Source organism: Neomonachus schauinslandi, chromosome 9, assembly GCF_002201575.2.
Source record: "Neomonachus schauinslandi chromosome 9, ASM220157v2, whole genome shotgun sequence".
Classification (NCBI taxonomy): domain Eukaryota; kingdom Metazoa; phylum Chordata; class Mammalia; order Carnivora; family Phocidae; genus Neomonachus; species Neomonachus schauinslandi.
Genome location: NC_058411.1, coordinates 65409172 through 65424469, shown reverse-complemented (window position 1 = coordinate 65424469; position 15298 = coordinate 65409172). Strand labels below are relative to the sequence as shown.

At 39.3% G+C, this 15298-nt stretch overlaps 1 protein-coding gene and 1 non-coding gene across 3 annotated transcripts in view; one reads left to right on the top strand and one right to left on the bottom strand.

Annotated features, from left to right (window-relative positions):
* PRKD1 (protein kinase D1) overlaps positions 1–15298 on the bottom strand; it is a 318037-nt gene that overhangs the window by 207963 nt on the left and 94776 nt on the right. The gene's annotated exons all lie outside the window — the stretch shown is intronic.
* Positions 13139–13242, top strand: LOC123325798. Its single transcript, XR_006540650.1, has one exon. It is a non-coding gene; the product is annotated as a U6 spliceosomal RNA (small nuclear RNA).

Below are 15298 nucleotides of genomic sequence, written 5' to 3'. Positions count from 1 at the left end.
AAAGCAAAGCTGTACCAGGTGGTCTTTTAGGAAGGCTATAAGTATGACTTGTAAATAAATTTTAGGTAAGTGATGAATTAAAATTTCTTTGGTATTTATTCATTGGTCAAATGTACTAAGTTTAACTCAATAAAATAAAGCTGGAGTGGTGATGTTACCAGCACCAGTTCAATTTAATGTTCAAAATGTGCTCTGAAAGGAATGGTTTAAATGTCTGAAATTATCAGAATTGCACTGTTAGAACATATAAAGTATGTAAATATAATCTAATCCTACTTTAGCCATATTAAGTAACAAGGTTTCTCAGAACACCTAAAACTTTTATGGAAGAGGCCACTTTGCAAGAACCATAATGGGTAATTAATTCAAACTACCCATGGGGCCACACGTAAATGGTGCAGACCCTTTGTCCCACTGAGCCCAGGAATCTCAAGCCATGTCCACTACTGGAGAGACCACACCACCGAGGCCTGGGAACCATAAAACGGAAGCGATTGCAACTGCACTACCATTTACTTTGCATTTCTTTGCTGAAACAAACACAGTTTTGAGGTAATCACTGGTTAATATCAAAATCCAGGGGACGTATAGAAACTAAACCTTACACTAAAATTTAAGCTGAACTCAACCAATTCATACCAGTAATAGAGCCATTTAACCAGGATCAACTGTAACTACAGAACTAAATATCATCCAAATCTCACCTCGTATTAATACTTAAGGCATTCCAGAAACCATCATGAAGATGTATGCACACTTAAATACACAGCATTGTCCTCAGAACATTTCCAAGCTGTTATGTTATGAAAATGCCAACAGAAATTTTAATTTAATTAAAATGGACAAATATCAGCTTTTCTCTCTTGGAAAATTTTGTCTCTGAAGACACGTCTGAAATGAAAATTTGCCCCTATAATTTTTTTTCTTTGAGAACTGCACTTTCCTGACAGCAATATGCAGTTCCACGCAGTTACACCCACTTCCCACTGCTTTTCAGACTTATGTAGCAGAAGCGCCACCAAAATACACATACATATTCATAAGCTGTCTGAAGCATTAATTCCACACATGGCAATGTACACTTGCATCTGTGGTTGGAGCTTCTAATTTGCAAAAGCAAATATAATGTGTCTAAAAATCTTGATGAGTGAGTCTTTCAAATTCAAGCCCAGAACATTAAGGATCCACATATACATAATTTCAAGCAGCATTAGGCTTAAGTTTTCTGACTACCTAATATAATTCTCTCCAAGTCAGAGTGTCACTATATGAATATGATTATTGCCAATGCTAATTTCTCTAATTTACTTCTTATATGTATTTCAGGTTATAAATATTCATAACCAAAGTCCTCTGGTAGGGTCTCCTTCCACTAGTAAAAACTAAATTCTACTTGCTATAATATAAATCTATTTTCTCCCATTCTAATTTATGATATGGCTAAGAAAAGTGGCTTGCAATATCTTTTCAAAATAAAGAAATAACAACCTACCCTTTCTTTTTTTTTCAGGGTACAATGGTCTAGTGGTGGAAACACTTGACAATAAAATATTCAAATCATCTTCCACATCTCTGATTCTTTTTCATTTTTTTCTTTTGTTCTTTTTTTTTTTTTTTGGTACCAGTAGTTGAGCTGATCTATTGCCTCTGCCCTTGAGTTCTAATTTTGCTTCAGTACCTATAAAATGGCATCTCCTTTCACTCCTCTTTCTTGGGTGGAGGTACCTCCATGATGTGGCAGCTGGTTAAGGCAAGAAAAGCCCTGGGTTGCTAATTCATGACTTTTAAGCACAGAAATTTGCACATAAGTGCTTCACAAGTAAAGAACTGAAGGATTGGCATCAACCTAAAAGTACATAAACAGTTTGCAAGAATCAAAGTTGTAGACTTGCTAATTTCTTGGCAAATTTCAATATGATAAAAATCATCAAAAGGTGAAAACCTCAATTAAACAAGTAATCGTTTTAACATGGTTAAACACGTGACATGTTAATGAATTGACTTCATAAATCTTGGTGAAAGAAAACAAACTGCTTCTCCACTAATATTTTGGAAAAGATGACAAACTACTTTGCTCGGATTTTGATTTCTTGTTTATTTGTGTTGATTTTATTACACATGCTAGTGGTTCAAAACAAACACCTGAAATTGCTCAGAGTTTCCTAAGGAAAGCCTATTGCCATATTTGGAGATCTGTTTATTTATAGAACTTATTTTCTCTTCCTAAAATACTGCAGTAGCAAAGATTAAAAATGTTTATTAAAGAATCTTGCAAATGAACATAAAATGTTTGGTAGCCCAACAACTTGGACAGCACTGCACTCTCTCACAGAGTGGCTTCGCAGGAGGCTGTTTATTCACAAATATATGTATCTTCCAGAAAGATCCAAGCTGTTTAAAGTAGATCCTCATTATTTGCAGATTCTGTATCTGTGAATTCGCCTACCGGCTAATATGTATTTGTAACCCCAAAATCAATATTCATGGTGCTTTCAGGGTCATTCTCAGACATTTCTGGGTCATTCACAGAGTGGCAAAATTTCTGGGTTGCCCAACGTGCACATCCCCAGCTGACACTCTGCATTCTTGTTTCAGCTCTCATACTGTAAACAAGTGTACTTTTCTCAGTCTAGTAAGTGCCACCTTTTATTTTGTGCTTCTCACTGGTGATTTCATTATTTAAAATGGCTCCCAAGCATAATACTGAAGTGCTGTCTAGTGTTCCGAAAGGAAGAAGGCTGTGATGAGCCTTATGTAGAAAATATGTGGGTTAGATCTGGCATGAGTTATAGTAGTGTTGGCCATGAATATATTAAACAAGGTGTCTTTAAACAGAAACACACGTAAGCAGATACATGTGTCGATCAGTAAACAAAAATATAACCAGAGGCTTGCAGGAATCAACACTGTATTTCCCCTAGCAACAATAGATGGTTCAATATTTGCTAATTCAGTGTTTGAAGTGACTTTGTAAAACACTACTACCACTAACTGTGTATTTCCAATCAATTTCACTGTGCTATACCATCCCAAGGGGAGGCGGTAGGGGGAATAAAGCAGAGTATTCACATTAGTTTAAAACTCTGTTCCTAGATTTGGTCCAATTTTTATTTAATTAAAGTCTGTATTTTGGACTTTGGGGTTTATTAGTGTTATCTTTGATTTATAGCAAACAAAGAAACAGAAAACATCTGTGGACTGACCATATGACTTTGAGTCTAACAATGAAATTACTTTTCTACTGCAATCCCAAAATCACTGCTCTTTTTCCTTTTCAATGTCTTATTTGGGAAAACCATGTCTCAAGAGAATACGTGATTTGCTGTACCTTGTAAAACCCAAACGTAAAAGTGTGAACACTATTAACTCTATGTGTAGACAAATGCCAACTTCAAATAGAAAAGAAAAAAACAGGTTTGTCTTTGCTGTTGTCATTGGTGGATTTTCTTGAAAGAAAGTCTTTGCCAAATGTATAAATCTTTCCCTGCAGATATCACATGAATGAGTATTTTCAGGTTGTTTCAACTCTCTGTTTCAGTCACTTTAGGAAAACGATCCAACCCCTCATTCCTCTCCTTCCTTTTCCACACTTGCTCCCTACCTGATTAAGACCATGTTAACAAGTGTACCTATTTTTAAAACATTACTGTATGCCATATAGATTTTAAATTTAAAACATTGTTTTAATTTGGAAATTTAAGATAATGCAATAAACACTTTTTTGTATAACACTTCTGTCAATTTAATTGTCAGAAGCGGTATTAGTTAGCCAATCAATCTCTATCTCCGGAGAAACAAAATCCAATAGTGTGTATATGTGTGTGTGTGTGTGTGTGTGTACACATATATATATACACATACATATATATGTGTATATATATACAGAATATATAATACAGAATTGACTCACATGATTGTGGAAGCTGGCAAGTCCAAAATTACAGGGCCAACAGGCAAGCTGGAAACTCAGGCAGGAATTGATGCTGCATTCTTTTTTATTTTTTTAAAAGATTTTATTTTTAAGTAATCTCTATACCCAACATGTGGCTTGAACTCACAACCCCAAGATCAAGAGTCAGATGCTCTACTGACTGAGGCAACCAAGCACCCTAATGCTGTATTCTTGACAACATTTCTTCTCAGTTTTTGTTCTTTAGGCCTTCAACTGATTGGATAAGGCCCACCCACATTATTATTTAAATCAATTGGTTATGGATGTAACTACTACAAAATAAAACCACAAAAAACCTTCACAACAATACTCAGATTAGTGTTGAACCAACAAATGGACATAACAGCCTAGCCACGTTGGCACATACAACTAATGCACACAGTACCTTAAACCATAAAGGTGCCTCCAATGAACACCAATAAAAAATAGGAAAAAAGAATAAACTGAGGCAACAATCCTGAGCTTAAATCCCAGCTATTTCACAAACTGTGTGGTTTTAAGAAAGTAATTTTTTTCTCTGAATCTCAGTCCGTTTATTTGCAAAATGGGGAGGCAGTGTATTCATACATACCATTTGGTGGTATTATTTGGATCTGGTGAAGAACTTAGGGCAGTCAATGAGTGGTAGTACTATACTATTAGTGTCTGTGGGTTTTATAACTGATTAGCAGACATTGATATATTCTTGGCAGGTAGTAGGTGTTTTATAAATGTGTGTGGAAGGAACAAAGGAAAGAAGGAGGAGAGGGAGAAAGGGGAGAGAGAAGAGGGAGGGAGGAAGGAAGGAAGGAAGGAAGGGGGAAAAATAAATAAGTAAATGAAGGAATGAATGTCAGAGTTCACTTTTGGAAAGAACAAAGTCATCATATTTGAGACTACAGAAAAAACAAATGAAAATTAAAAAAATAGTCCCTGTTCTCAAGCAATTTAGACCTGACATGTAGTAAATAAGGCCAGTATGCAAATAACCATAACACAAACATATTAAGAAAGAGATACAGAAGTGACTGCATCTAATGCATAAAGCAATTTAAGAATTCTGGTGTAAGTTCAAACGAAACGCACATTCTGAAACCAGGAAGGGTCAAAACCAAACATATGACATATGAGATCTGCCATCCAAAGGCACCACTGTAGGTAGATCTAAATGTGGTTGTGTAGACATGGATCACCTTACAAATTAATTGATAAGGACAGAGTGTTGCTAAATTTAAAACAAGGTCACAAAGCAGCATCTTCCGAATGACACTCACTATTGGAATGGAACATGTAAAGGAGAACTGTAATTCAGTCAGTTGGGATGATGGATAAGGGATCAGAACCTGAAGATCCATTATTGTTTATATCAAAGTATCCAAGGAAAAGAACCTTATCAGGTGACCCAATAAGGCAACGAGGTTTTCACACAACCTAGATGGAATATCCTTCAAGACCAACCAGTTCCTCAGGTTTCAACTCTGGGCTGATTCAGCAACTTTCCAGTTACTGATTTGCAGGTGTCTTGCTATGGAGAAGGCAATACCCTCTCCATCATTAAATAAGCACATCATTCACTGTGAAATGGTAAACAGCCATTCTAGATCACAAAATTTTTTTGTAAGTTTTACTAGCAGGGTTTGTCTTCTAGGAACTATAGCACCTCTGGCTGGAAGGAAAAAATAAAATTTTTGGAGCTTAAAATTTGAGAACCAAAACCTGCACCTCAATGAATCAGTCATGTGACAGGCCATGCATGACTGCCCTCTCTGTACTCCTCCCCAGTGCTGGTCTTTAAGCCATATCTGTACACTGAAGGCTGAAAAGGACCCAGCAGCTTCAGCAAAAAGAAAGAAGGTAGGAAGAATTTTAATGGGCAGGAATTGTGAGTCGGCCATTCCGGATGGAGAGAAAAGCACAGCTAAGGTTCAAAGACGGGGAAACACAATGTACATATTGATTAAAACAGTCCAATTTTGGGGCACCTGGGTGGCTCAGATGGTTAAGCATCTGCCTTTGGCTCAGGTCATGATCCCAGGGTCCTGGGATCGAGTCCCACATCGGGCTCCCGGCTCAGCGGGGAGCCTGCTTCTCCCTCTGACCCTCTCCCCTCTCATGCTGTTTCTCTCTCACTCGCTCTCTAAAAAATAAAATCTTTAAAAAAAAAAAAAAAAAACAGTCCAATTTTGATGTCTCCATACATAGGAAGATTGAATAAGAAAACTGTAAAGATAAACTGGCCATTTGGAGCACTGTAAATGACCAGATTGGAAAACATTTTGTTTTTATTTTACTGGCAATGGGAAGCCACCAAGTCTTGATATCTTTTTTTGAGCTGGTGAATATCAAAATAGTAACTATATTAGCATAATTAACTTGTTGAGAGCACAGGAGATATCTTTGAGGAGGGAGTCACTGGTCCATGAAGTTTACTGCAAGAATCTACATGGAGGGGTAATAACAACCCAAGCTGGAAAGACAGTTGTTGGAATAAAAAGAGAGGATGCGAAGGTGAGACACTCAGGAAAAGACAACTGTTGGAATTCACCGAACATCTGATTGGATGGGAAAGGTGGGGGACCTGGAAAGGTTGATGCATACTCCAAGGTTAGTGATTTGGATTTCAACAAGCACCACTAAGAGAAACACATGTGCCAAGGAACAAAGTGGATATAGAGTAGCAGGAAAGACAAGGAGGCTGAGTTAGACAACTGGAATTTGACCTTAAATAATGAACCCAGGTGCAGGTGTTAAATAGTGATATTAAGAGATTCAAGGGTAAATTGATGTTTGAAAGTTATGTAATGGCATAACAGTAAGTTTTTTAAAAAGGGCAAATGTGAACACATATACAAATATTAAGAAAAAAGGAACATCAAAATATACTACTTAATCCTGGGAGTTTTGAGAGAAAAGACTTTTGGGCTGTATTTTCAAAAACTTACAAAGATAGGATCAGAGTAAGGGAATTGCCTTTTCAGTGGTGACACAAGATGGAAAAAAAACTGACACTAAACCCTTATTAAGCAAGTGTATTATATTTACTAAGTATTATATATACTAAGGATTTTTCTGAGTGAAAATAAAGATAGCATATTTTTACATAAATGATACAGGTCTCTTACTTTTAAAACAAGATGAATCACAATTCTTCCACAGATCATTTCCTTTCATTGTTATACCCATATTTTGCAAGTTTAATAATAAGGCATATAATGAGTTTCTACCAATATATATGTATAAATTATTGCTAATAATATACTACTTCCTCTGTTTCCTTTCATTTAAAACTATTAGCAAAGTATCAGTGGAGAACTTCATTATAAGTCATGGGCAAACTGACTCAAGTTTCTAAGGACTAATCCATCTAAGTGGTAGAAATCCCGGGGTGCCGGAGTGGCTCACCTTGTTAAGCGTCCCGCTCCTGATTCCTGCTTGGGTCATGATCTCAGGGCCTTGAGGTGGAGCCCCCTGCCAGGCTCCACACCAGTGGGGGGTCTGCTTGAGATTCTCCCTCTCCCTCTCCCTTAGCTCCTCCCCCCACCTGCGCGTGCTTGCTCACTCTCTCTCTCCTTAAAACAAATCAATCTTTAAAATAATAACGAACAATGGTAGAAATAGTATGTTTATTTCACAACTTAAGCGATCTATAAAATAACGTTTGAGTTACTTAAAGGTAATGTTTGTTTATGACTGAGAGAGCTCACAGTCCTAAGATGGAAATACAGGTACATAAAAAATTGCAGTATGCCACATATGATGTATAGTTTTATGTGTCAACCTAGCTAGGCTGCAATACCCAGTTATTTAAATCAAACACTAATGTTACTGTAAAGGTATTTTGTAGATGTGACTAATATCTACAATCAGTTGACTTGAAGTAAAGAGATCACCCTCAATAATCTGGATAGATCTCGTCCAATGAGTTAAAAGACCTTAAGAGCAAAATGAAGGTTTCCCTGAAGAAGATGAGATTCTGCCTCATGACTGCAGTACCATTTCCTGCCTGAGAGTTTCCATCCTGACAGTCTGCCCTTTGGATTCCAGACTTAACAGCCCCTACAATCACATAAGCCACTTCCCTGAAATCAACTTTTTTTCACATGCCCCCACACATCCCCACCCCCACCAATATTCTACTGGTTTTGTTTCTCTGGAAAACCCTGACTAATACAACATGATAAATGTCACAGCAGAAGTAGGAACACACAAGGTAAACAACCTATGGGGTTAGGGAAGGTTCCACAGAGGTGATATGGTTGGGCTGAGTCTTGAAGCTATGACACCAGGCAGAGAAGGGAGCACGGTGAGGGGCTATAATGTCATGCAGGTTAGAGGAACCAGGATGGTCAGAAATCCATAGGTTTGAGAAATCATAAAGTGTTCCGGAAAATGCCAAGTATTTCTCCAGGTACACATAGGAAATGGTCAGAAGCTGTCTTCATGAGTCACGCTCTGTTCAGGGGGTGATGGGAAGCACCAGGGAATTTTAAGTAACAGAGAGACATGATTTGAATTACATTTTAGTAAGATTTTTTTTTTTTTTTTTTTTTTAAGTAGGCTCCACACCCAGTATGGAGCCCAATGCAGGGCTTGAACTCACAACCCTGAGATCAAGACCTGCTGAGATCAAGAGTCAGACCGCTTAACCAGCTGAGCCACCCAAGCGCTCCAGGGAAGATTACTTTTGTAAGGCAAAGTATGGGAGACAGATAATACCAGTCTTGTATTTCTGCTGTCTCTCTTTATGGAGAGGCAGTTAATGTTATGGAAACTCAAGTAAATTCTATTTTAAAGTAATATTTATCGTTGCAATTATAAAGAACACATGGTAGCTGAAGGAGCTGAATGAGTTAATACACTCCATTTAGTGGTTCGTAAATCAAAATTCCATCTAGCAAGCTGAATCTTCACTCTCCACAACCACAGCAATCTGTAGATTTTCCAAATGTTCCACCCACCCATAAAGACAGAGGTATGCAAAAGGCAAGGTAACAATCTAACAACACATGGTTTATAAAACTAAACTGTTCAAAAAGCAAAGTGGTCCAGCTAATAATCTAGCACTTTAGGTCCTTTCTTGGTACCTGGTAGAGATACCAAGACTCGTTATACCAGCTTGACCCTTCTGTATGTTGTCCACCCCTTAAACATATTCAGTGCCTCCCCTTACCAGAACCTTGCTTCAACAAAGCAGTATTCAGGACACATCAAGAACACTAGACTGTCAGGACAAGTATCTAACCAGTAGTAGAAGCCCAAATGTGCTTCTTTGTGCTACCCTCCCCACACTCAATCCCAGCTAAGAAAATGCATCCTAATTTTTAAAACAGAGTTACCACAGCAACAAAGTGAACAGTTAAAAAGCAATGAACTTAATCAATGCAAGTCATTGTTGGAAAGATTATCCCTTGAGACAAATCTCACTGCTAAGATTATTGCTATTTATCTGAAGTGTTTTCTGAAAAGGTAAGAATGACTGACTGAAGACTTCAAATCAATGAGGTAGGGTTTTTTTTTTTCTTTCAATGAGCTAAAGCTCCCAGTAGACCTAAGCTACACTTTTAATAATGACATTAATCGATAACAATTACACCCAAGAGAATGCCAATATAGGTTTTCCAGGAAATCACATAGGGTTTAAAGTGCTATACTTGTAGAAGTAATCAATACTATGTATTGTAAAACAGAATTTAGGTTGATGTCTTCCTATTTCCCTAGAGCAGAATTTTGGTGCTCCAGACCCAGAAACATTAGCCTAATGTTTCTCAAACATTAATGTACTTATGAATCACCTGGGGATCTTGCTAAAATGCAGATTCTGATTCAGCTGGTCTAGGGTAGGGCCTGAGATCTACATTTTTACAAGCGCCCAGGTGATGTCCATGCTGCTGGTCAGCAGACCGCACCTGAGGTAGCAAGATGTCAGCGCATGTTACTGTCCCATGGAGAGAAAGGGCACACAAAAGCCATGCGTACTAGTGGAGAGATGCTTTACAAAAGAAGGATTTGACCATAAGAGAGATTCTACTTCTAGAATCTCCACCTCAAACTGCCCTCCTTGGAAAATGACTTGAGAAAAATGGCAACACTAAACATATCCTGAGTAGCATTTTCCAAACGTATTCCAAGGAACCCGTTATCTAGGATATTAATAGGTGATGCCAGAAAAATAAGACTCTAATAGGTGACTCAAGAGTCACATAACTCCGTTAACCAAACACTAAGTACTAATAATGGCTAACATTTGTTAAGCACCTACTACGTGCCAGGCGTTGTTCTAAATATATGATATGGAATAACTCATTTAATCTTCACGGCAACTTTACGAGGGATAAACTATATAATCATCCCCATTTCACGGATGTGGAGAAGGAAGAAAGGAAGTTAAGTAAGCCAAGAGTCACAAGGCTGGTGAGTGGTGGAGCCAGGGTGCAAACCCCTCCAGGATGCCTCCAGAGCCCTGCCTCCACTCTCTGGAACATGAGCACATTTCAGTGTTGATGGGAAGTGCGAATCACCACAAGGTGATACAAGGACTTGTAAGTGACCAATGAAGGGGGATATGCAACGGAGAGGAGAGGGGAAAATCTACAAGTTAGGGCAAGATAGGAAAGGAGAACAAGCTGGAGAAAGGAAAAATTAGAAAATGAAAGTAATGTTTAGAGAAAAAAACAGATTTATAAGAGTGTACTGTGAAAACAGAGGCATCACCCACTCAGACTCAGATGCCTGAATGAAGACAGAGAGACCTGCTTGGCAAATAAATGCCCAAGAGAGGAAAGCAGGTCAAGTGGTGGATCTCATGGACCACAGGAGGACTTGAACAGTTTACTTGCACCAAATACATGAAAAAGCACTCAAGGACGACAGAGTCATGATTATTCTTATACTAATTACCTAATTTACAGATTATCTATGTCCCCTGCTGGGTCTCTTTCTTCTTCCTACAAGATTGTTTGGATATTTTGCTTCTAATTAGCAACTCTGTAAGACTGAGTAGGGAGAAGAGAAGACTATTAAATCGGGGCGGGGCAGGGGGGTGATTTTTGTTTGCTTGTTGAGTTTGTTGCTCTTATTTTGGGCTCTAGAAATAGGGTTGGGAGAGGGCATAGGATATGAAACTAATATTGAAAGTGCATTCTTTTTAATCCTAGATTTCAAGGAACCCTCTCTGCCTGGACTTCATGTTGCTAGAGCCAGTCTGAATTATGTAGTCTGAGCTAGCAAACAGCCCGCGCATTATGCAGAGTATACCTCAGGTCAGGCAGAACTATAAACAAAGTGGCTGTTTGGTTAGATGAGCACTGGGACACTGTTCAGATTGTACAGACAAGCATTAAAACAAAAACTGACCTCGGAAACTTCTGACGTTCACTGATCCCTAATACAATATATATATACAGAGATGCTCATGGAAAATTCTAACACTAGCTTTAAGGAAAAGAAAAACCTCAATTGGAGACAAGGACCTGCCTTTCGGCATCCAGAAATGATCTGATGTGTCAGTGTATTTACAAGTACAGAAATGAAGCTAATTCTTTCAAATGAAACAAGAGGGGTCCCCCTTGGCCTCCAAGACTGCAATGTGTCCCAACAACTGTACTTACTCGTCACCATGCCCTCGCTTCGCCCTCGCTAACACTGCAGCCTGATAGGTACTAGGCACGTCCGTGCGTAGGGTTCTAAGGTGAAGCAATCGAATTTTGTTATGCCTGTACTTCAACCTACATTTACAAACTTTTCAAATATTTTAATTTTATCTAAATGTTTTCCATCAGCATGTTCCTTTTTACAAGAATCCTTTATTGTTCCAAGACACAAATCATATCCCTTTGAATTCCAGATGAAAACATTTCAGGCCTATTTATGATTGTATTTCAACAGGCATGTATACACATGTAAAGCAGCTTCAGTGTTATTTAAAAATACACTTCAATAGGTCTCATTGTGTTGATATTAGCAAGGCACTTAAGAAAATGCTTCCAGGTGGCAGGCACCTGCTCTGGCTTTGAAACCCCAACCTCAAAACCTATAGTCAAGCTCCAAAATGGGGAAGAGCAACAAACTATAGATTTCAGCACCTAGCAGTTTTGGCAGCTCCTTTAGAACTGGTTATTGCCAGCTGGGCATTTTGCCATTTCCTTGAGGCAAAATTAAAGTGGAAGATGCAAGAGTTTTATTGTAATTTTCCACCACATATTTATATCATTATGGGTTTTGTGCTGCTCTAGTCCCCACACAGTCTCACTGAATATCTTCTTATTATGTCCCTGAAATGTGAAGCAAATATAGCATGATGCAGTGAAAACAAGTGGGCACTGTGTATAGTAAATGACTGCTGAAGATAACACTATGCCTATCAGAATGGGCCACATAACTTGCAGGCCCTGTGCAAGATGAAAATGCGGGGCCCTATGTTCAAAAGGCAGAAGAAACGTTCCATTAAAGGTACTATAAAATACCAAGATTTTCCCTTTCCTCTGCAGTTTCTCTCTCAACCTGCCATGGTATTGTTTATTTGCGAGTCTGCGTTGTGATCCCTCAGCACAGGGTTACCTGCAGAGTGAGTGCACACCTGGGGTACCAGCCTGCATTTGCCCTCAGGTGCACACAAACTGCCCCCCGCCATTGGGTACTGAGTCTCCTCTCCGTCCAGCTGCAGACCAAAGCTCTGTGCACCTACTGGGGGAGGGGAAGTCAAGTCAGGGGTCTCCCTTCCCCAAGGCACACCACCCCAAACCATCCCCAGGAGCGCTGAAAATCTCTACACAAGGATACATCAGGCACCCAAATTGGGATAAGTGAGAAGTTTACCCCACTGAGGCATCGTTGTGACACTCCGGGATGGGGACAACTGCATCAGTGTCCAGTCCTGAAATGTCCTGGGCTCTTGCTCTAGAGCCCACCCCATCCCTGCCAGGTACTGAAGGCAGCAGCCGTTGTGGGACAGAGTGTGAAGGAAGAGGCCAGGTCCTTGGGGTCCTAGGGGGTGGGGGAGCAAGCTGTGGAAGGCAGGGGCGGGCTCCATTATCCCAGCAGACTTCACTTACGAAACACAAATTCACACATAAAACTAAGGATTTCAAGACAGCAAAGCCAGAGCATTAAATCTTAACTGAACACTCTGGTCACAGGCCCGTGAAGCCAGCCCTGATTCATTAAAAACAGAACAAAACAAAAAAACAAAACAAAAAGGCCTGTGGGCCTGTGCTTACTTCTGCAGCATATATACTAAAATTGGACAAGAGACATTATTAGCGTGACCCCCGCACAAGGATGACACACAAATTCATTATGTGTTTCTGTATTTTTATTTTATAGAACTAAAGACAAATACACAAAGGAGTACACACAAAACTGGGAATATCTGAGTAAAACGGGGAAAGGCGGATTATGTCAATGTGAGTACCCTAGTCGTGATATTATACCACAGTTTTGCAAAATGTTACCATTGGGAGAAACCATATAAACTATATAGGAATGTCTCTGTATTATTTCTTATAACCGTATATTATAATTATCTCAATTTTAAAAACATCCAAGGCTTATTAAATGGACAAAAAAACAGCATACAGGCCATCATTACCGAAACTACCTATACCTGGATATGTTCAGAACATTAAACTGAATATAATTTGACTTTGATAGGATATAAAAGAACAATTCTTTAAATAACTAGGTCAAATACAAAATCTGTAATCAGCATGTTAACCATACTGTACATTACCAAGAGGAATGTGCTCAGCTCTATTTCTTGTTAAAACTTCTCTTACCTACTTAAGATAAAATGAAAACACACAATCTAGAAACTATAAAAATACTCTAGAAACCAAAGTGGTCTTTGCAAAAGCATGCCTTTACTCACAAAAGGGGAATAAGTGTGTATTAAATAGGGCAAAATCAACTTTAAAATGTTGAATTACTGCACCCAGAAAGTTGGCTTGGGTACCATTTACAACTGAAAGTACATATTTGATGCTGGTACAGTTACTTAATTTTTATATACATAAGACAAAACATCTTGCCTGTCAAATGCTAAAAAAAAAAAAACAAAAGTATAATAGGGAAAATCTGAATTCTCCAGACTGAGTTCCCAAGGACCTGAGCCAAGTGAGAATTCTTTGTTGCTTTTTAAGACTGTGTATGTGAGCAAATGCCCAAAGGGGATCAATCTTGTCACAGCCCTGGGGGAAAGGGTGTGGTGGTGTCTGTAGGGCCTCAGAGATCAAGACTGCTCAAAGGGCACCTAATTCTACTCAAACTGCATTAAGTAAAACAATCGAAGAGACGCCCTCAACACCAGAGTCCAACACATTGAAAATACTCTACAGACATTAGCAGTTTATATCAACTATGGCAGCCAGTTCCCATTCTGACCTCTCAAGTGCTTAACACCAACTCAATATAAATTATGCATCCCATTACTATTTCTTGCTCAGTCAGACGCATTCATAGCCAAGATAAACCCACCTTTGGTTCAAGCCAGGACTTCACAGGGACCTGGAGAACTGATTACACAAAGCAAGAGGTCTGGGATCCAAATTAACGTTGCCGCTGCTAACTCTGTACCTCTGGGTAAAACACTGAGCTGTTCATTAGTAAAACAGAATTTGAATTTCAAAGATAAATGAATATTCATTCACTTTGGGGAATTACATACTAAGGCATTCAAAAAAAAATTTGTTGAATGAAAGACTGAATTAATGAATGGATATGTACAGACTTTCCTCCAGCCTGGCTTCTTTTTTTTTTTTCCTCTTCACTAGCTAGTGAAATTCCCTTTCAGCTTTATTTCAGAGTTAAAATATTGAAGGAGAAGGGAAGGAACCACAAATAAGACAGCACTTTGCTCATGACCTCGCTTGACTGTATTGTGCGGCACCGCGACAGAATTCCTCACTGTCAGCACCAGTCAGATCTGGATATACAGGCGGCTCCAAGTCAGCGTTTGCCAGGTGTGGCAAATTACCCAGTCTTCATCGAGCCAAGCTTGGAGCCCGGCAGCCTAACAAAAAGCACTTAAGAAACCTCCCGAGGCAGGAGAGCAGCGCTAGCTGCCTATCAATGTGTCCTTGCTCGTGGTGCCCTAGTTTTGTCCTGGCTGGCTCAGGTTCCTAGGGATTCCTAGGCTCCTGACTGGGCCAGTGTACTGAGGAACTGGGCTTCTCCCTGTCCCATCCTGGGCCTTCGAGTCCCAACCAGCTTACCCCTGATATGTCTGCATGCACCCTAAGCGCAGTCTGCACACCCGTACTTCAATACTCTTTCTCAAAGGGATATTCAAAACCCTCTCCGCTGGGTGTAGGCTTGGGTCCCAGGCTGGAGGGGCGCCCTCCCAGCGATTCCCTGCCGCCTCCATCGCTGGCA